A 22,021-nucleotide genomic window follows, 5' to 3' on the forward strand; every position below is an offset into this window, starting at 1 on the left:
GTATAGCATGAATGTTTTCCTTCACACAGCTTCTTAAAAAGGCAGTTGGCAGGGAAACAGATGTGGCTCAAGCAATTGGGCTCCCGTCTACCATATAGGAGGTCCAGGGTTCGATACCCAGGGCCTCCTGGTACAGGCAAGCTGGCCCATGTGGTGAGCTGGCCCATGCGGAGTGCTGCCCCGCTCAAGGAGTGCTGCCCTGCACAGGAGTGCTGGCCCATGTGGAGAGCTCACGCAGCAAAAAGAGACACAGAGGAGAGACAAAAAGAGATGCAACAGACCCAGGAGCTGAGGTGGCGCAAGAGAATGATCACCACTCTCCTGCTCCGGAAGGTCCCAGAATCGGTTCCCAGAGAAGACAAGCAGACGCAGAAGAACGCACAATGAATGGACACAGAGAGCAGACAAGAGGGTGAATGGGGTGGGGAGGGAGGAGAAATAATAAATAAATATATCTTTAGAATATGCCATTTGCTTCAGAGGGAGCATCTGTAGTGCAGGGTTCTTGGGCCACAGGGCCCCCAGGAGGTGAGGGAAGGAGCTGAAACAGGAAGAGCAGCAGTCCTGCCTCTCTCCTTCCCTTTGGAATCTCATAACTGTCTGTCCTCCTCCTGTCAGTTCCGGGCCTCAGAGCCTCCAGGGCTGTGGCCAATGCCCTGTGTACCACTCCACTCAGGCAGGGCCCCTCTCCTTTTGCACTACTTTTAAAAATTCTACTTTTTTTTAATCCATTTGGAGTTTTGTGTATAGTTTTAAATATAGGCCATAACATCATTTTATTCTCAAATGAATTGCCAGTTTTATATGCTGTCCTATCACACCTTTGACTTGAAATGCCCTTCTCATAAAAATAATCCTGAAATGTACATGGATATTTTACTCTGCTTTATTCCTTTGATCTATTCATCTTTTCCTGGACTGAGACCATGCTGTTTTAATGAATACAACTTTAAGAGTCAATTTTGATAACTACCATGGCAATATCCCACTCTCATTGTTTGTTACCAAAATTGTATTTTTTTTTTAAGATTTTTATTTCTCTCCCCTCCCCTGCCCCTGCCCCTCCCCCTTCCCCTCCCCCTCCCCCTCCCCCTCCTCCCCAGTTGTCTGCTCTCTGTGTCCATTCACTGTGTGTTCTTCTGTGACCACTTCTATCCTTATCAGTGGCACCGGAAATCTGTGTTTCTTTTTGTCGTGTCATCTCTCCGTGTGAGCGGTGCCATTCTTGGGCAGGCTGCACTTTCTTTCACATTGGGAGGCTCTCCTTATGGGGCACACTCCTTGTGTGTGGGGCTCCCCTATGTGGGGGACGCCTCTGCATGGCAGGGCACTCCTTGTGCGCATCAGCACTGCGCATGGGCCAGTTCCACACGGGTCAAGGAGGCCGGGGGTTTGAACTGTGGACCTCCCATGTGGTAGGTGGACACCCTATCCACTGGGCCAAGTCCGCTTCCCCCACCAAAATTGTCTTGATTATCCTTACACATTATTTTTTATAGACTACAGATTTTATAAATTAATTTCGGCAAAGCTGACTTAAAATTTTAATTTTTTCACCTGGAAACATTATACTTCTCCATTAATTTAGTTCTATGTCCTCTAGTATAATTTTGTGTTTCTCCTGATAAAAGTCTTCCATATTTCATGTTGATGTGTTCTTGGGTGTGTGTCTTTTTTTTTTTTTTTTAATTTTCATTGCCATGGTCAATTTGCTTTTCTCCTGTATTTTCTAATTGACTAATACTACTTTTTATGAAAGTTATTGATTCTGGGAGGTTGCTTTCGATTCTGGTTAAATTATTGAATTCTCCTGGTAGTTCTAATAGTTTTTCATACAACCTCTCAGGTTTAAAATTAGAAGGTCACATTGTCTGCAAAAGATGACAGTTTTGTTCCGTACACTCCAACATCATGCCTCTCACTTCTTTTTCTTACTGTATTGGCAGTACCCATGGTGATTTTAGGAATGCTTGCTTCATTCCCAGCTTCTAGAGTTTCAATTCTTTGGCATTTCATGGTTTGTCACAATAAATCTCATTGTTTATGTGAAATTCCAAAAAATCCATAAGTGATATATAACATGTTTAAAAGCTACATGTTTGGAAAATTTAATTTCATAACTTTTCATAATATATGAAATTTTCTGCATTTTGTAAAAATCCCAAATTAAGAATTATAGTTTTACTTCACTTTTAAATTTTTCCCAGACTTTAATATTTGATACTATCACATGGAATGAATTTATTTCTATGGTTCATTTGGCTGAAGCTCTTTGTGACTAGAAGAATCTCTAAAACATATTTCTGTGGTCTCACCTTTTAAATAACGTACTAGATGGGGTGCTTCCTTGGTAGGAAAACTTCGTCGCCTCTGTAATAAAAGGTTACCACAGAGACTCCCTTGAACAACGAAGACTTCTTTCACACACCCCTGGGCTGACTTTTCTAAACACAGTGACTTGCGCATACTATACATTCACCTTCCCCTGCCTGCAATGCTTTCAGCTTCTCTCTGCTGTGGAACAGAACCCAACTGTGGGATTCTGACTCCTTCCACAGGAGTTTCGCTTTTCCTGTTAAATGCACTAATCCAAACGGCAGTGGGACTGCTGAGTAGGCCAAATGTGAAAATACTTCTGAAATGCCAGGTGCGACCTGGGGGTGCAAGGTTTCCCCGTGCAGCCTCGCTCAGCCATGGGGCTGGAGGAGCTGCTTCCAGGCTCTTTCTTCTGCCCGTGGCCACAGCACGGCTGAGGTTTAATAAACTTCAACGCGAATTCCGCCTGCTGCAGCACACCTCTGCCCAGCAGCCCTGGCCTGGGCCTGGCCTGGCAGCAGCAGCCTCTGCCCCTGGGCTTTCCTTGCCTGTTGAGCAGTGAGCGTCGCTGATGGTTCCTTCTGGAGGATCCCCCTTGCTGAGGGAGGCGGGGAGTTCTCTGCGGAGCTGTAGGATGTCTTGAGCATCCAGAGAACTCTTCGGGCACAACAGAAATTAAATGGCTGTGGAGCCAAGCTGTAGGGGAACTTGGAAACTGGTGCGGCATCCAAGGATCTTCACGGAGGAAAACCAGGCTCTTGCATCATTCGCACGGCAACTCTCGGGAAGCAGAGTAGGAGGCGCTGCCCTGTTGCGTTTTGCTTTGGCAGCAGCACGGGATGCCAGATTGCTGAAGAGGTTCAGTTTTCACAAGCACCAGGTAACCAGTTTTAGGGGGCGGGGTTGCTAGGTGACAGGCTTCTCAGTTCCTAGAAAGGCCATGAGCACAAAGAATCTCATTCCCCTGTCTGAACACCTCTTCTTAGATGAAGGCTACATTTAGAGAATGGTTGACTATTTAGAGCTTCCTTTTCGGGAAAGGAAAATATGTATATAATCAGTTATCAAAAGCTAAACACAAACCCTTCCTGTTGGAAATGACGTGGTTGGGTATTTTTCTTATTGAATGGTGTGAGGGTATCAGGGAAATTTGACTCTGGGTCCTTAGCGGAAGAAGTGGGAGTTAAGGATCCAGAGACTGCCAAGTTTAGGGGTGATATCAAATCTTGCTCCTCTATTTTCAAATTTCAAGTGCTAGAGATAAAAAAGCAATTACCTGTTATCTTTTGTTGGGAAAGACGATAAGTAGCAAATCCACTTCCATTCCTCTTTATTTCCACTTTCCTGTGTTTGTTTAATCTTAGACAATTAAGATTCCAGCTTCCAAGTAATTGGTGAAGAAGTGGCCGAGGTGCCAAATCCAGCCCTTGCACGCTTTGTGTTTCGTGTGGAACTCAGAGGCTCTGTGGCTCTGCAATCCCGAGCCTACCGGCCTCGCCAGGCTGCACAAGGTGGGATTTGCACGTCTGCCTTCCAAAGGTAGACAGTTTTATCAGGCTCTGACAGCATTGTGAAAGACTTCAAGGGCAATTTTGCCTGTGAAAACCCAAATAGAACTTTACTGCCTGGTTAGTGGCAGGTCGCTTGTTTGGAGTGCAGAGCTAAAACCATTGAGATCCCTGAGGCCAGAGTCCCTGGTGGGAAAGCACTGGCTTCTGAGTCAGGGAAACCTGTGCTGGACTCCCTGCCTCTTTGGGCTGGTGCTTCACTGCTCTGGGCCTGCGCCTTCTTTTCTTTAAAATGGGGGGCTACCGTTAGCTAATAAGGTGATTGTAAGCCCAAATGAGATGGTGCTTATGAGGCCTGGAACATGGAGCGGGGGGCCATCTTTACCATTTCCGGAAGTTTGGGGCACAACCAAGAGCAGGGGCTGATGGCTGCGAGCTGGCAGTGGGGGAGGGTCTCAGGTGTTTATTCCAGGCAGGAAGAAGTACTTCTCTACCTGCACTGCCCCTTGCCAGCCTGCTCACCCCAGACGCCCCTCTGCCAGGTTCAAAGTTGAGGAATTTCTGTGTCTAACAGTGGAGCTGATTATTCCAGACAGAGGACCTGGTTCCTGAAATCAGACGGATGAGGCCCCTGGACTCCCAGTGCCCTGTACCCCTGTGGGAGCCCCTTCCAGAAGTGCCTTCATATGCAAATTGCCCTCTCTCCTAGTCAAGTCTTCCTGGTAACTTTGAAGGCCCCTTAGAGGGTTGTACCATTTTTCCCACATCAGAAGAATAAAACAGGTGCAAATCAAGATTCTTCTCCACCTGCCATGTAACAGTGCCCTCTGTAGTGACTTAGATTTTTCTTGGGGAAGAGAAGCAACTGGCAGGGATTTGGGGGACCACACCAAATGTGAGCCTTAGCTGAGGAGCGTAGAAGTTCAAGGGCAGCTTTGCTTCCGATGGGCTTTATGGCTCATTGCTATTCATGCTGTGTTCTGTAACAGGATGTTCTAAAGGGACAGGCCCCAGTAAGGCAGAAGGAAAGCTCCTCTCTGTTTTCTGCCAAAAAAAAAAGTCTATATTTTCTCCCCATTTATTTCCAGTGGAAATATCTAAGATGAACAGAAGACAAATCAGAAAAATTGACAGTTTTTTTTTTTTTTTTGACAACGTACATATGTATTTCAATCAGAATCCCTGCTGCCAGGTGTTTAAGTGGTCACTACTTCTATCACTTTTTCCTTTACAGCTAGGAATCTCAAACAATGCAGTGACTTATGGAGATCTGAGTCCAGCTTTGCATCTTACAATCTTGTAGCAGGAAGCTGCTAAGGATATAGTGATGATATATCCTTTCCTGGAACTGAAATTAAAACAGGTGGCTTTCCCCCCAAGCTTGTCCTGGACAAGGTGGGAAGTGGCCTGGTTTCTGCTGTCAGTGGAGGAAACACTCATGCTAGTGACCTTGATCTCCACCTCGACCTCTACAGGGGCTTGAAAGGGATAAGAGTTGTGTGCAGGCCCCACAAGGTTAGTCAAGGGCAGTGGCATCTTACCAAGATGTGTGTGCCAGATGAATGGGGGCTTACCAATTGTCAAGCCCACCAGCTGCTCTCCACTGCTGTCAATTTGCTAAGGGGAGATATTTTTAAATCCTGGAATTCATTTCTATGAATTTTGACATTCTTAGCAGGAAAATGAAGGTCATTAGGATCCAATGGAATTATCATCTTTTCATTGGAAGAAAAGAGATGTGGGAAATCTGTCACCATAGACTAGAAGCAGCTGGATTTGATGCTTGGACTTTGGCTTCTGACATCAGTAAGTCCCTCCCAAGGAAGGAGGGACTGTGTCTGCCAACACTGCAGAAGCCCGTGATTGGCAGAACACTTTCCAGCTAGATCCAAAAGGCTTGGAGAATTGGAGTGAGAAATGTCAGTTAAAACTGTTAGAGCAGGCACTGTGGAGCATGGCAGATGTGACACCAAAGAAAATGAAATTGCAGAGGAGAGATGCCCAGTAATTCTCAAGTGACAAAACCAGAGAAGTATTACATTGTGCACAAAATATAGGAGTTCTGAGGACCGTGTTAGAAGTGCAATGCTTGAGCAATGCAGTAAACCTGAACTTGACACCAGCAATGGGAACTGTGCTTTGGAGGTGCAATGCAGAAGCCTTCTTGAGGGAAGGAAAGTGGTCTAGTTGGGACGAGAAGGAACTCCTTCAGCCTGATGGTACAAGTGAGGCTGGTAGCGCCAAGGCAAGAGTACGGAGAGAGAGCAATGGCAGATGCGTCCTCTCCTTTCAGATCATTCTATTTCCTCCTTCCTCTTTTTTATGTTGCCATGCATCTTCAGGAATCTGGTCTGTTCTGGCCCAAGCCTCCCTGGGGGTCCTGATCTCAAAGGCCATGTATTATCTGGGCACCCTCGGTAGGCTCCCCAGCTCTGGAGGCCCAGCACTCATAATGGAGCCCAGTTCTGTGAACCTTTAGCTTTCATGCTCGTTGGCAGCCTCCATTACTTAGTTTCTGCCACGTGCCATGTGCCAGGTGCTTGTGCTAAGAGGTTTCTGTGCAGTAAACAATTCCATGTAGCAAGGTGTGACTGTTATTTTCATTTTACAGATGGGCACAGGCTCTGAGAAGTTGGCTAAACTCAAAGCTGGTTTCAGGCCTCAGGGACTCCAGGGTCCATGTTCATTCCTCACTCCCCAGTGTGTAATGCAACCACCTCAGTCACTGCACAAATTGCGGAAAAGTGCTAGGAAACCTGGTGGAGAAACCGGTTTGTTTTCTCTGGGGCAAGGGCTTCAGAAGAGAGTTTGAGGTGGGCCATAAATGATAAGAGAGAGTTCCCCTAGAGTTTAAATGGATTCACTTGTGTGGTCAGGGAATTTAGGAAAGCTATCCCATTGACCCTTGATTTTCAGGCCTGAGATCTGCATGTTATGGCTGGGAGGAGATTTAAGCATAAGCATATGCAAATATTAATTCTGAAGCCAGGGAATCCCCTGCATTTATTAACAAGCCAGCCCCAAGCTCTTCTGCACCTGAGTCCAGACCCCATTGACTGGGGGTTGTTCTGGAGGCAGCCCTGATTTGATCACGCCCCATCAAGCCTCCAGGCCAAAGCTCAAAGAGAAAGAGGGGGCTGTTCTGCTCGAGATTCCTGGAGGCTTAGGAAGTGCTGAGTGGTGGGCTAATAGTGTAGCTGTAAGTGCAGCCGGGTAGGGGGCCTCAGGTGCAGCCCCCACGGCCCCTGGGAAGGTAATATTTGTAGTAAGGAGTCAGCTCATCTACCTAACCTTTGGAACCACCCAAATGGATCACTTTAAAGTCATTCACCATCCCCAGCAGAGCTGCAGGTCAAGTCAGGGACATGAGAGGCTGGGATGGAAAGTGATGGAAGTGATGGAAGCAAACCGAGCCTAGCCTGGACAGCCTGCACTCACACCTGAGAAAGGTGGAAGGAAGTCCATCCCAAATCCAGACCCATACTCCTGGATCTGGGCACTGTCTGCCTGAGCTTGTACGTCACACACAGCTGCCAGTTACCAGCCAAACATGGGTTATTTCCAACCCAATTGGAGGGATTTGAATATTTGGTAACACCATTTTTTATTGGGTTCTCTTTTTATTACTAAATTGTAGGGGTTCATTATATAATCTGGATATCTGTCCTTATTCAGAAATATGTTTTGCAAATATTTTATCCCAGTCTGTGGGTTGTCTTTTCATCTTCTTAACAACTTCTCATGAGCAGAAGTTTTTTATGTTGTCTAATTTATCATTTCTCTCTTTTATGGTTATTACTTTCTATGTGCAGTGTAAGAAAACTTTGCCCACTCTTAATTTACAAAGAGTGTCTGCTTGTTTTCTCCTAAAAGTGTTGTAATTTTAGCTTTAGGTTTTTATCCATGATTCATCTCAAATTCGTTTTTTGTGTGTGAATGGTATTGAGATAAGAATTGGGGTTTTTCTTTTTTTCTGCCAGCTGAGTATCTAGTTGTTCCAGTACTATTTGTTACCTTGCAGGGATAAACTTGGCTTGGTCATGATGAATTGTTCCTGTTTGTATATCGTTGGATTCAATTTGCTAATCTTCCTTTGAGATTTTTTTTTTAATCTATTCCAACCTGGGAACTAGTGACAATATGGGCTGGACAATTCTCTGTTCAGCGAGGGCTGCCCTGGGCATGTAGGATGTTTAGCAGCATCCCTTGCCTCTGCTCACTAGATGCCAGCAGCACTTCACCTGCCCCCGAGTTATGTCTCTCTATTGCTAAATGTATCTTGGAGGGCAATATAACCCATTGGCCTATATTCATGAGGACTATGGGCCTAATTTTCTTTTTTACAATTTTTATTTTTGTAATGTCTTTGTCGGGTTTTTCTATTAGAATTATGCTGTCTTCTTCCTCTATTTTCTCAGGGATTTTGTAATATTGCATTAATTTTCCTTAAATATTTGAAATAATTAATTTTTACCAGATGTAACTTCAGACTGCCTGGGCTAAGGTTTGGTTTCCTTTCATCTCATTTTATCCAAATTTCTCATTTCCCTGCCACCAGTGAAACCATCTCGACCTAGAATTTTCTTCAAGGGAAGGTTTTTGATAATGGTTCATTTCCTTTAATAGGAATAGGGCTCTTAGGATTTTCTGTTTCATCTTGTGTCCATTTTGTTAAATTGTATTTTTTCAAGCAATTTGTACATATTTTAAAGTTGCCAAGTTTATTCAAATAAAAGTTATTCATAATATTACCTTATTAACCTTTCATGTCTGTAGGCTCTGTAGTATAACATCTCTTTCATTTCTGATAATGGTTGAGTGTGTTTTGGCTTTGCTAATTTTATCCATTGGCTGGTTTTCTGTTTCACTGACTTCCCTCACTTTGACTTGCTTTTTGTCATCTAATATTAATGTGTGAGCCTGAATTTTATTCATTTTTACTGCATATGAATCTCTCACAATTTATTTATAAATTCTCCAGGAGAAGGACATTTTGGTTGTTTCCTTTTTTTTTGCTGTTACGAACAATGATGCTATGAGCAGGCTTGTATATGCTGATGTACTATATAAGACTTTCTTTTATGTACATATAATATTTCATTTGTTCTAAGACATTTGTTTTATGATCATTTTATTTATGAAAGAGATTATTTTACATTTTAATATATTTGAAATCAGAATATATATTAAATTCGATGGCATCTCAGCATATAATTAGCAGCCTCTTTTTTCTTTCTTAGTGATACATAAAATATTGGTACATCTCGTAATCAATGGAGTTTTGATTTTGATGAAATACTGTAAATAAGAGCAGAATTGCTGGATTGTTGAGTATGCTCATCTTCATCTTTACCAGACTATTTTTCCAGTTGGTTGTATCAGTTTCTGCTCCCCAGTCATGTGTGGGAGCTCCTTGCTGCCCCACATCCTTACCAGTATTTAGTATTGCTGACTTTTTGCAAATCTAGTAGGTGTGAAATGTTCTCTTTCAGTAATTTTATTTTTCATTTCTCTCTTTCCTAATGGGGTTGTATATCTATTCAGTTACTTAGTGACCATTCCTCTTTTGTGAAATGCCTGTTTTGTTTTTGCCTATTTTTTTCATTGGGTTTTGGGTCTTTCTTGAACAATTTATGGGCATTCTTTATTAGTTTTTATACTAATTCTTTGTCTGCTATATGTGTTACAAACATCTTTTCTAATTTGTGACTTGCTTTCTATGTGGTGTATATTGATAATCAGAAATTCTTAAATGAAAAAGAGTTGAATTCATCAAACTTTTATTTGGTGATGTTTGTTTGGGGGACATTTGAAAGATATCCTTCTTTAAGATCATAAAAATACTAATCTACTTTATCTTTTAGGTATAAAACTTTTACTTTTCACATTAACATCTAAGATCATCTAGCGTTGATTTGTGGGTATGGTATGAAGTAGGAATCCAAACTTGTCTTTCAAATTAATGAAAATTAATCATCCCAGCATCACTTAGAGTTTGTTTTATATTTTGGTTTTTACTGCACATATTCATTGATCTACTTTGCCATCTCATCATTTTTCATATTTTTCTGCATGTGTGGATTTCTTTCTGGGATCTTATTCTTTTCCACTGGTCTGTTTTTATCTTATCCTTCGAGCAATACACTGCTATTTTTCTGTATCTTTACAAGAAATGTTGATGCCTGATAGGGCTGGATCTCTATGTGTCTGCTTATGTTGCCAAATGGCAGCCTTATTGATATTCCTGTCTAAGTTTGTCTAATCCTTTCACATGCCTACATCTCAAATTACCCCAGAGAATCCCACGATGAGCTGGTCATCCACAACCAGACAGTAGTACAGCCTTGCATCCTAGATGGTGGGGACGTTCTTTCAGAAAGATTCAAGAGTTTATTCTGCCAGATGAGGTAGAAATTGCTGAGCACGCTTTGCAGATGAGGGAAACAAGATGAAGTAAGTGACTTGACCAGTTTCCCACAGCTAGACCATGGGAGCTGTCCAGGAGCACAGGTCAGTTTAATGCAGTTTCCAGGGTGGAATGAGTACCCTCTAAACAGATGAGCCTTTTCCATGATCCCGTGGCTTCATTTGCTCAAAGGGTTCTCCTGCCACTCCTCAGAAAAGTCCTATAGACTAGCAGCTAGCGGCTTCACTCTTTACTCAGGTTCACCATCAGACTCACCAACCCCCACTGGCCTGTTGGTCAAGCAGTGAGAGCTATACTTCTCTGCTCTTTCCTCCCAAGCACATTTTCATTTCCCTCATTCTCCTATTGTTTTGTAGATATCAAGTGTTCTTATGCCCCTAAAACTCCCCCAGATAAGGATGTGTGTACAATCCCTCTCTTGGTCTGACATTTAGAGGTTCTGAGATTTTTATCTTTGCTCCTTTTCTCACAGTCCTGAGACCTTGTAGACACACTTCCAGCGGCTTCTCGGGCACCTCTCCCTTTGTGTCTCCTTAAGGAGAGACCACGCAGTAGAGCCGGTAGCAGTAATTACTGCAACTACTGCTGTGTTTCTCTCTAAAGTTCATGTTCATTAGTGCAACTTCCTTTATCATGTCATTCCAGTTTCTGGTTTATTCTTATTTTTCAATCAAGAGTAAAAATGTTGAATTATAATAATAACTAGCATTATTACCTTCACTAGAAGGTACATATATGCTCCATGAGGTCACAGATTTCTCTGTCTATTCTGCTCATTGCTGAGACCCTGGGGCCTAGACCACAGTCTGGTCTATGCAAAAATAGAGTACAGCTTAAATTTAGTTTAAATTTGTCAGTTAAATAAGGAAATGAATTTTGGGGGGCACTTCCTATGTGTTGGGCAATGTGCTCAGGGCTTCTATGTTTCTACTCTCTTAGCCCTTATATAACAATCCAATGACATAGATACTGTGATCGCTGTTTTTCAGATGGGGAAACTAAGGCACAGAGGTGTTAGATGACCTGTCTAAAGTCACAGACTTTACAAGTGGTCAATCTAGGATTCACGCCCATGTCTATGGGACTGCAAGGAACACCTTCTTAGCCTCCACGCTCTAATACCTCTGCTACTGAAGGTACATAGCCTGAGACACTGCAATAGGGGAGTCTGAGAGACACTGCTGTTCCTTTCACTCATTGAGGCAGATGGGGAGGGGGGGCACATGGAGCATCTTTTTTCCTGGATCTGTTCTAAAAAGACAAATAGCCCAATTTAAAAATGAGCAAAGGATCTGAATAGACATTTCTCCAAAGACAATACTTAAATGACCAGTAAGCACATGAAAAGATGTCTAACCTCATTAGTCATCAGGGAAATGCAAATCAGAGCCACAGTGAGGAGCCACTTCACAACCACTACAATGACAATGATCAAAAAGGAACGATAACAAGTGTTAGTGAGGATTTGGGGAAATTGGAACCCTCATACACTGAGTGTGGGAATGTAAAATGGTGAGGCCACCATGGAAACCATTTGGCAATTCCTCAAACAAGTTAAACACAGAGTTGCCATATGACCCGATGATTCCACTCCTGGATACATATTCTAGAGAAGTGAAAACATATCCATGCAAAAAATTTGTCCGCAAGTGTTTGTAGCAGTATTATCAAAATAGCCAAAAAGTGGAAACAACACAAATGTCCAACTGATGAATGGATAAACAAGATGTGTTATATAAACAATGGAATATTATTTGTCCATAAAAAGGATCAAAGTCCTGATACATGTTACAACATGGATGAACCTTGAAAATATTCTACTAAATGATTGAAGCAAGACCTGAAGGGACAACTATGCTTCCATTTACATGAAATGAATGGGATAGCCAAACCCATAGAGACAGAAAGTAGATTAGTTGTTGCCAGGGGCTCTGTGGTGAAAGTTGGACTTGATCAAGTGAACTTGCCTCTGCCTTTCCTAGCTGAGGGGTTCTCTGGCAAGTTTCACCCCTCTCTGAGCCTGTTTCCCTTTTTTGTGTAGTTGTGGGTGTAAGCAGACTGATGTCTAAGGCAGCCTTTAATTCTCACGCTCCTATATATTTAAAGGGACACAGATTCCTGGCCTTGCCTAAGTTAGGTCTGCTGTACGGCAGGAGAGACTTGTAGGTGACAGGTCTTGCTAGGACCTTTGCATTATTAAAGAACAACAACAAAATAAAACAAGAAAACAAAATGACTCAGAGCAGAACAAAAACCACAACAGGGCAGATCAGAAGCCTGCTCTAATTGTCCTAAATAGCTGACAAGCGGTTGGAAAGTTCTGTAACGAGGCCACTTCTGTTTTCTGAGTAGGGAAAAAGGATAATGGCAATGGTGTGTGTGAGCATCTCCACGCCTGGGTGTTTCTTCTAATGCTGAGCTCTTGGATTTGGTCTGTTGACAGCAATTCTCTCCCCAAACCTGCACTGTGCAGCGTGTGGGTAGTGGCTCTTATAATGAGAGATTTATGACTTGGGGCTTTCAGATACTGCACCAGCCTCGTGTGTCCAGTTTGTGGCAGAGCCTGTAATCATCTCCGCAGGCTCCTGCTCCAGGCCCAGACACACTGCTCTGGCCAATTTAGCTGAACGTGAAACCAGAAGCTGCATAGACCCACAAATGCGAGTCATGTGGTTCCTAGAGAAGGAGAGGAAATTCATCCTGACATTTTATGAAAATATTTGTGTGTCTTGTTTACTTAATGAACCCCAGGCTGACAGCAGTTGGGCAGGTCCTTTTTGTCTTACTCAAAGTGTGGCTTTGCAGCTGGGCTGGACGCAGCGCTGGGTTCTCTTTTGCAGGAGATTTCAAAGTCTCATTTTTCTCCCTTTGTGTATTGGGTGTCATCCAGACCTAAACTAAAAGCAAATGACCCGCCCTTGGTCATCCTGCAGAAAGTTGCCTGTCTAATGAGTCAATTGGAACCCTGCTGCTGCCTGGGTCTCACCAAGTCTGGGGGTGGGGTCTCTTTCTGGTCACTGGTGTCAACATTAGGGCTCCAGTTCTCTGCCACCCACTTGCAAAGGAAAAAACAATCACCTCTGAAATCAGACCCCACCGTGATCTTGAATCAAGTGCAATAATAATTCTCGTTCAATGAGCCGGACACTCCTCGAGTTTGAGGAAAAGGACACACAAAGGTGGTTTTCCACTTTGTGGAAGAAGCAAGCTAAAGTGGAGAGGACTGCTCTCCCACCACCAGAGGCCATGCCCCCGTGGCAGAGCCAAACAGCATCAGGGAGGTCATGTGGGCTCCGGAACACTCCCCTTCACAGCCCCGGAGATGGGCTTGACCTGCTCAAGGTCACAGCTGAGTCTGTAGCTAGTCGTGATCTGGAGCCTGCATCCTTGCTGCCCATCTGGACTCTTCCAACTTCATTACACTGAGTCTCTTTTAAGGCCAAAAGAAAGGAGGCAACATTCTCATCTTCCAACTCTCCCAAGGTTGCCTGTGATGGCTGATTGCCTTCGTCCACTTGTCCAGGTGCTGGTCTCCAGGTGCTTGGTCAAGGAAGCACTGGCTTGATTGTTACTGTGGGGGTATTTTGTGGATTTAAACCATTGATCAGTTGATTGCATCTACAATCAACAAAGGAAACTGCCTTCGGCCATGAGAGAGGTCTCCTCAATAAATCCGTTGAAGACTTTACAGCCAGAACTGAGGATTTCAGCATTCAGAAAGAAGAATGTCTATTTCTGCTTGAGCCAGCCAGTTTCTCCTGGGGAATTCATCAAAACCTTCATCAGAGTTCCTAGTTTGCAGCCTGCCCTATGGAATTCAGATTTGACAACAGTCGTGTGAGCCAATTCCTAAACTAAAAATCTTAATTTCTCTGTTTCCCTGGAGAACCCTGACTAATATTCTGCCCCTCGCTTCCAGTGCCCCCTTTCTGCTGCCTGAGCCTGGGCCTTCCCCCACCCGTTGCCTGGTCCTCTGACTTGTCTCAGCAGCAGGGACTCTCTTTCGGGGGTGGGGGCATTTGCGGATTCTCTCCCTCTCCCGTTGAAGCGCACGGTGGTGGTGTCTGGGTTAGACATCAGAGGCCGGCTCTGCTGACCACTGTCAAGGTCTTAAAAAGGGGACACGCCCCCCCCACCCACCCAGCCTCAGGCCTCTGGGCATGCAGGGAGGAAAGAATAACTGTTCCTACATATTACGACTAATACTAAACATGATCTCTCTTGGTATCTACACTTTAGTCCTGCCTAACTCTTAAAGAAAGGTTCTAGTGCTTGCTAAGAAAATATATAAGACCAAGGCAGGACCACAGAACAGAAGGCAAAGGACACCCCACAGGGAAAGGGTCAAATCCACACTGTGCTGGAAAAGACCTCTTTAGGTGTCTCATTCCCCCCTGGGCTACGGGTGCTGCCAAGGCAGGGACCCTCTCTGTTCAGCCTTGTCACCCCAGCACCTGACTCGGAACCTTAAAGACATTAGCTTCTGCCAAAAGGTTTCTGAACTGAGAAAGACCTGATCCCGTCACGCTGGCCCATGAGCGCTTCGCCCGTGTTATCATGCTGGGTGGGCTCGAGTCCTAGAGGCCGGGGGCCTTACCCCATCCTCCAGAGGAGCCTGAGCCCTGTGCCCTGGGGAAGGCAGAGCCACACACCCCGGCTCAGAGGCAAAGCACCCCAGGAACAGGGCTTCCCATCCAGGCTCCTCAGAAACCACCTAGAATCCAAGTGACTACAGAATTCAGTGGCCAGGCTTTTAAAATCACTTTCTCACACACCACAATCTTCTGAGAGGTGAAAATTATACATAAAACTGGCTAGCAATACAGTCCATTTTTGAGGGTCCTTATGTGCCAGGCACTGCCCCAAGCCTTCAAAAACCTTGTTTCCCACATGTACTATTTCCCAGCCCGACACAGTACATGTCCCTGGTCCTCTTTCATAGACGAGCTGGGAGTTCCTTGACTCATCCAAGGTTACCACGTTGGCACGTGGCCACCTCCAGTCTGATGTCAAAGCCTAAACTGTAGAATCAGTCAACTCAAAAGAGCTTCCGGGGAGCGTTACAGGGCCCTGTGGGTTCTGCCCCATCTCCACGTGCTCTGTACCTACAGCGGCTATTCATATTGCAAACTCTCAGCTGTACACTATGGGATTGGTGACCCTTGACATGTTACTGAAATGAGACTCAACTTCTCCATCTGTACAATGGGGGTAATTGTAGTGCCTGCCTCAGAAGGTAGTTTCCAAGTGTTAAATGAGAGGACACCTGTATGGCGTTTAGCCAATGTTGGCCACACAATAAGCATACAATAAATTTTACCATTAGGCTGTGATAGTGACACTGACCAGACTCAGAACCTGGGGATTATTCAGTTAAATTTACATTTGGCCCAGCGTTTGTGAAACTGTTTACAAAGGCGATATACACTGAGTGGTTTAAAGTCCCTTATATAATGACCCTTGCTGTAAATGCCTTATCCCAGGGGACTAAAACGTCTCTCCTTTAAAAAGGTGAATTTCACTTTAAAAGCGATGAGTTGTACAGTTTATCACGTCTCTCTTTTGCCTTGGCTGTTGAAACTTATCCTTCGGTTGTGATTCTCCTGTGCCTACACCATCTATAGCCAGGTTTTTGTTTTGTTTTGTTTTGACTTAATGATTTCTCCAGCTCATTTTCTTCTTTTATTATAGTTTTACTGACTTTTAGATAAACTATCCCATATTTGGCTGTCTATAAATTATAAAACATTGTTCATTATAATTATAGTGTCAACTGTGTTTTATTAAATTGGATGAAATCTGCATGGTACGCTGGTTATCATAGTGCCCAATCTTTGGGATAAACTGGTTTGCTAAACTTGGCCTGTTAATACATATCATAAGTAGGTTAAATAAATTAACGTTGTGACGTTATTGGAATATATTTTAATACTAAGGAACATTTTAAACACACTAAAGGAAACCAGCAGCATCCAAACAAAGCACACAATTTAAAAAGGACTGAGTGTTGGGAAGAGAGAGGAGGAATCTGTATCTGACTGTATGAAAGGTGGGGTTTTTTGGTCTCATATTTAACAATGCTCTGCCAAAAACTTTTAAAAGATGCTTGTGAAAACTTTCCCTACTTAATCAAAGCAGCCTCAGAAGTAAAAGTCAGAGAAATGATTGCTGCTACCGCTAACAAGAAACGGCTCCGGGCAGCTCCCGGCCCCTCCCGTGGTTGCCGAGCAAACATTCTGATGACTTCATCACACTGTGCAGCGCTCCCACATTCTCCAGCCCAGGACGGAGGGTTGGGAGCCTGACCCACTCGTGAGCAGTTACAGATGTTCACTGTGGCCATTTTTTCTCTCATTTAACCAAACACACCCTTACTATCTGAAGACCTTCCAGACCAAGTAAAATGTCTTTGGAAGTTCAGTGGAATATGATCAAATTGTCTGCAGAAGGTATGTTCTGATGTCTCTCCTGCAGCTATAGCTAACAAAATATGAAATAATTTGTTCATTTAATCAACGTTCGACCAATGCCAGCCACTGTGCCAGGCAAGAGGGGGACAGAGATGAAAAGAACATTCTCTAAAGACCTTGGTCAGCTCAGGGGTACAGGCAATTACAGAACACTGCAGTAATGTGGATGTGTCACACACACAGGAGCCCGTGACAGGGACGCACACTCAACCTGGGGGTGTGGGAATTGGCAAGCGCTCCCAAGAGGAGGTGCTCGAGAGCTGGCTCAGAGGGTGAGAGGGGAGGTGTTGGCCCAGTGGGTAAGGTCATGGAGTCGCTGATGCCAGACCTCTGGGGACGCAGAGAGGGCTTGTTTCAAAGATTCTTATCGTGAGCAGCTTGGTCCCCCAGGAGCACCCAGACGGCTTCAGAGAGCTCACTAGTCTCTGCATGGGGGCCCAGATTTTTATGTGTGTGTTTCATGAGAGAAATGTCTACCTTTCATTAGGTTTTTCACAGGAATGTGTGACCCCACAAGGCACAAAGTGGTGGGTGTCAAGGGAATTTGGGGGGGACCACAGGAGAGGAGGCGGGAAGGGTGCTTGCTTGATGGTGGCCTCTCTCTGCGATGGGGCAGAAGCAGGAAAGATGACTAGAAGGATGGAGTGGAGTCTCTTTGAAGGGATAAAACAGTTTTGACTTTCAGCTGGATATGGGAGGTGAGGGAAAAGGAGAGGTGTGTCAGGTGACTTCTCAACTGTGGGTGGTGGAAGGATGGTGGCCACTCACAGTATCATGGGCAAAGGAGGGGACACTTGATGGAGGTAAGTCGGTTTCCTCTCAATAAAGCCGAGTTTGAAGTGACTTGAAGGCAATTGGTGTTCACTGATGGCATCTGGCCCATGACATGATTTCTTGCCTTGGCACCAGTCTTCAAAGAGACCGAAGCCCAAGGTATGCCTGAGGTTTGGTAAGAAGGCAGAGAGGAAGAAGAGCGGGGCAAGCAGAGAACCCACAAAAGAAACGTGGTAGCCAAGAGAGAGGAAGATGTAAGAAGACCATGTTGTTCCAGAAGTCAAAGATGGAAAGACCCTCCAGAGGAAGTGGGTTGTCAACAGGGTCAAATCCCACCAAGATGTTTCATTTAATTTAAATCTGAAAATCTCTGAGATGTGTCTATTTTAAAATAGTAAAAAGGGGCAATCTTAAAGATATGGTAAAAATTCAGAGTAAACCTTGACTTCTCTAAGACTGGAAAGGATGGAAGGCATTTAAAATTCTTTGAACATGCCTTGTCTGCCCCTGATGTGAATGATGTAGAATGGAAATATGTATACTTAAAACAACCTAAGGCTTGATCTTGAGTCATTTCCACATTACTTTGATGGACTGATTCATTAGGCAATATATGAAGTTGCCCGCTTGCTATTTTTGTTGTGGCAATTCAAGCAGTGTTGGGTGCTGTGTGCAAATTGGATCCAATTTCTTACCCACGTCCTAGGCTTCCCCTAATGTGCTCCCTGGTTCTCTCTAAATATACAGGATTTTTCTGCTTTTCTATTTGTGGTGGACTGAATGGTGGTCCTCCAAAGATATGTGCACTTTCTCCCCACTGGAACCTGTGAATGGTACTTATGTGATAAAAGATGTGATTAAATTAAAGACTTTGAGAGGAGGGATTTATCGTAGATTATTGGATGGACCCAATGACAAGTGTTCTTAACAAGAGAGAGGCACTCAGAGTCATGGCGACGTGCCCAGGAGGCAAAGATTGATGTCACGTGGCCCTAAGCCAAGAAATGCCAGCACCCCTGAAAGGAAGAGGCAAGGCATGGGTCCTCCCCTGGCACCTGGCCAACACCTTGATTTCAGACTTCTGGCCTCTAGGACGGGGTTGTTTTAGCTGCTCAGGTTGTAATCATTTCTTACAGCAGACACAGGACATGCTCACAGGCTTTACCTTTAGCCCACCTTCCCCCTTCTCCTCTGCTTGGGCTCTGCTATCTTCTCCCCACCCCCAGGTCTACTTTTGTGTAATTTCACTCCATCCGCAAGGTCATTTCAAGCACCCCCTCTCCACCAAGTCACCACCAGCCTTTCCTGGGTCCCCAGCTGGAGGTGCTCTCTCTGTGGTCTATTTGGCCCCGAGAGCATGGTCACGGGTGGCCAGCTCGACACTGTGGGAGGGGAGGGCGTCTTGCCCACCTCTCCCGGCCCCAGGGCCCCACACACCCTGAGCACTGCATAAACGCCTGTTGAGTCGGACGCCATGTTGAAGCGCACCTTCCTCCAGGGAGCAGACCTGGGGTTCCAGCAAGCCTGCCTTGACTCAGCTGTGCAGCTGTTCCCTAACTGTCACTCATGTTGGCTGTGGCTTCTGGGAAGGGGCTTGCCAGGGGAACTGGCTTTGCACATGGGGCTCTGTGCTGACCAAGACAGAAGCACGTACAATCTTTCCAGACGTCTCAGGAGAGAAAAACATGCTTGTGGGCTGATGCTTGTCCCTGGGGCTCAGAGGACCAGCACGCTGCACACACACTCAGCTGATTTGTAAAACAAGAATGGCTCTGGGTCATTAGCTGGGCTGGTTTTTAATGAGTTTCAAGATACAAGTGAGCATGCTGCCTTTCATGACATCATCAGCCTAACTTGTAGCAGTTTAATATTATTTATAAATCCCCCAAAAGAGAAAGACGGTTTGTAAACTGGTCTGTTCCTCTGGGTACGATAGCCTTTTGAATGCATTAGGTTCAGCTGACATATCTTGATTAAATTACCCATTAAGATTAGGGCTTTGATTAGAACACATCAGTAGGGCATGACTCAGGGTTGAGTCCCACTCCCTTGGTGGGCTGATATAAATAGACACTCATCCAGGAAGAGGGAGAGCGCCATAGACACCGAGGAGAGAGAACTTTGTCAGCTTTGATCCTGGAGGCCCAGGGAGAGAGGAGCCCTCTGCCAGCCTACAGCTGAGATCAGAAGAAGCTGGGCCCATGGAGCCTCAAGAGGAAGAAGGAAGGAGAGACCAGGAGAGATCACCTGCCACCTTGCTTCAACACGTGGCAACAGACTTTGGTGAGATAGTACCTCTTATGGTACCTTGAGCTGGACTCTTTAGGGCCCTGTAATGTAAGCTTTTACCTCAAAGAAATACATTTTATAAAAGCCAACAGATTTCCAGCATTTTGCCTCAACACCCCTTTGGCAGATTAATACATAACTGAAGGTACTGATTAAAAGCCCCGTTTGGGTCCCAGTGCCCAAATATCATGTGTGGACTCCTAAGGTCATGCATGGTTTCAAATCAAAAGCAAAAGGTTCCCTGCTGGGGACTCAGACTCACCATCTGCAAAGGAGCCTGTGCAGCTCACCGACAGGTATCCCTGGACTCAAGCTGTGTCCAGCGCCCTAGCATGGATGGCCCCACCCCTGCACGGATGATCCAATAGGTCTGTAGGTCCTCGGTGGGGCCCAAGGTCGTGCATTCCTAACAAGCTTCCCACTGGGGCTGATGCTGCTAGTTGAGGCCACACTTTGAAAAGGCTGCTCGGCTGCCATGCAGTGGGCAGGCTCCTCCCTCGTTTTCTGGGACTGTTTCACAAAGCACCACACACTGCGAGCCTTAAACCATGGAGATGCACTGTCTCCCAGTCCTGGAGGCTGGAAGTCCAGAATCAAGGTGTCGGCCAGGCTGTGCTCCCTCTGGAACCTGCAGGGCAGGCGTCTTCCTCATATCATCCAGCTTCTGGTGGCCACCAGCCAGCCCTGGGGCTCTGTGGCAGCATCTCCCCAATCCCCAAGGCCTGTGTGGTCACACGGCCTCCTCCAGTGGTCACATGGCCTCTCCCCCAGGGTCTCTGCCTGTGTCCAGTTCTCTTATCAGGACACCAGTGATACTGGGTCAGGGCCTGCCCTACTCCAGTTTGGCCTCATCTCAGCTAATCACATCTTCAAAGACCCTATCTCCAAATAGGCTTACATTCATGGGACTGGAGGTTAGGACTTAGTAGGCACAATCACCCCATAACAGATCTTGTCTTAGGTGGGATTTCTACGAGGCAGAGCCCAAGGCAGGCATTCTGGCTAGCACCGCCCTGCAGTTGTTTGGGGCCTGCACACGCATGGCCAGTTTCCTCAAACCAGGACAGGTTCTCAACACTGAGTGGAGTTAGCCTGGTGAAAAGATGATCAAAACTCACTTGGGTTTTTTCCAGGTTGGGCAACCACCTGTCCTTTGTGAATGCTGAAGCCTGAGGCTTCAGTGGCCCCAGGGCCCTGGGACCAACCTCCACAGCAGACCGCTCGGTGGCCTCCTGTCGTTACATCTCGATCTCCTATAGGAATCAAGGCCAGCGTGTCACTCCTAGTTTCTGCCTGTTTTTTTGTATTGGAGTCTCAAGTCTTCTCTGAGAAACCGATCCATCTCAGCTGCTGGAAAACACCAAAGCTCCTGTTCTTGCTAACCCGCCCCAATGCCCACCCACCACTCAGCAATGCCAACGAAGCCACTGGTGGTAGAGGCCCTGACAGTGGAGGTGGCACTGTGTGTCCTAGAGTTCTGGGCAGGGATGTGCCCTCACCATAGGCCAGGCACTCTGCTAAGCCCCTGAAAGCCGTCGTCACGTTATTCATTGTAACCACCCGAGGAGGCAGGTCTTCTGTCCCCTCTTAAACATGGGAGAATGAGACAAGGCTGGGCAGGAAGTATCATTGTCTGCATTTTATGGATCAAGAGCCTCAGAGCAGTAAAGCAGCTCACCCACTGTAGGTCAGGCTTTGGGACAGGACCTGGCTGCCCCCAAATCATGTTAACTCCGAAGTTCTTGATCATGGTGCCACAGAGCTGGAGCCGGTAACTTCCATCTTCATCACCTTTATTGCCAGTTCATCATGATGTATCGACACTGTACAGAAATCCATGAGACCTTTCAGGTCCTATAGTTGAGCTTTATGAAAAGCAATCTGTGCACATCACCTTGGATGATTGTCTCTGTCACTCAGTAATGTCATAGAGGGAGACAGAGCTGCACGCCTGGGTGAGAGCAGAGGGAGGTTCTGTCATCACCCAAGGATGAGACAGACAGACACAAGCTGTGGACTGGTCAGTGAAATTCCCCAGAGCCCTGGCCCTTTGCCAATCTGCCGAATTTAAGAATACCATAGCACATACTTTGCCCCATGAAATTATATAAAAAAATTTTCATAAGCCCTTCCGATGATTTTCTAATTGAGAGAGCTACTTTCTTAAATCTCTTCTTTCTCATCATCAGCACTAGCAATTGGGGAGCCATCATGCACACCCTTTTTTAGAATCACTT

The 22,021-nt window shown here is 45.4% G+C and overlaps 1 protein-coding gene across 2 annotated transcripts in view; it reads left to right on the plus strand.

Moving 5' to 3' along the window:
- Positions 1 to 22,021, plus strand: part of C6H10orf90 (chromosome 6 C10orf90 homolog) — a 230,509-nt gene that overhangs the window by 98,689 nt on the left and 109,799 nt on the right. The gene's annotated exons all lie outside the window — the stretch shown is intronic.

Source organism: Dasypus novemcinctus, chromosome 6 (genome assembly GCF_030445035.2).
Source record: "Dasypus novemcinctus isolate mDasNov1 chromosome 6, mDasNov1.1.hap2, whole genome shotgun sequence".
Taxonomy (NCBI): Eukaryota; Metazoa; Chordata; class Mammalia; order Cingulata; family Dasypodidae; genus Dasypus; species Dasypus novemcinctus.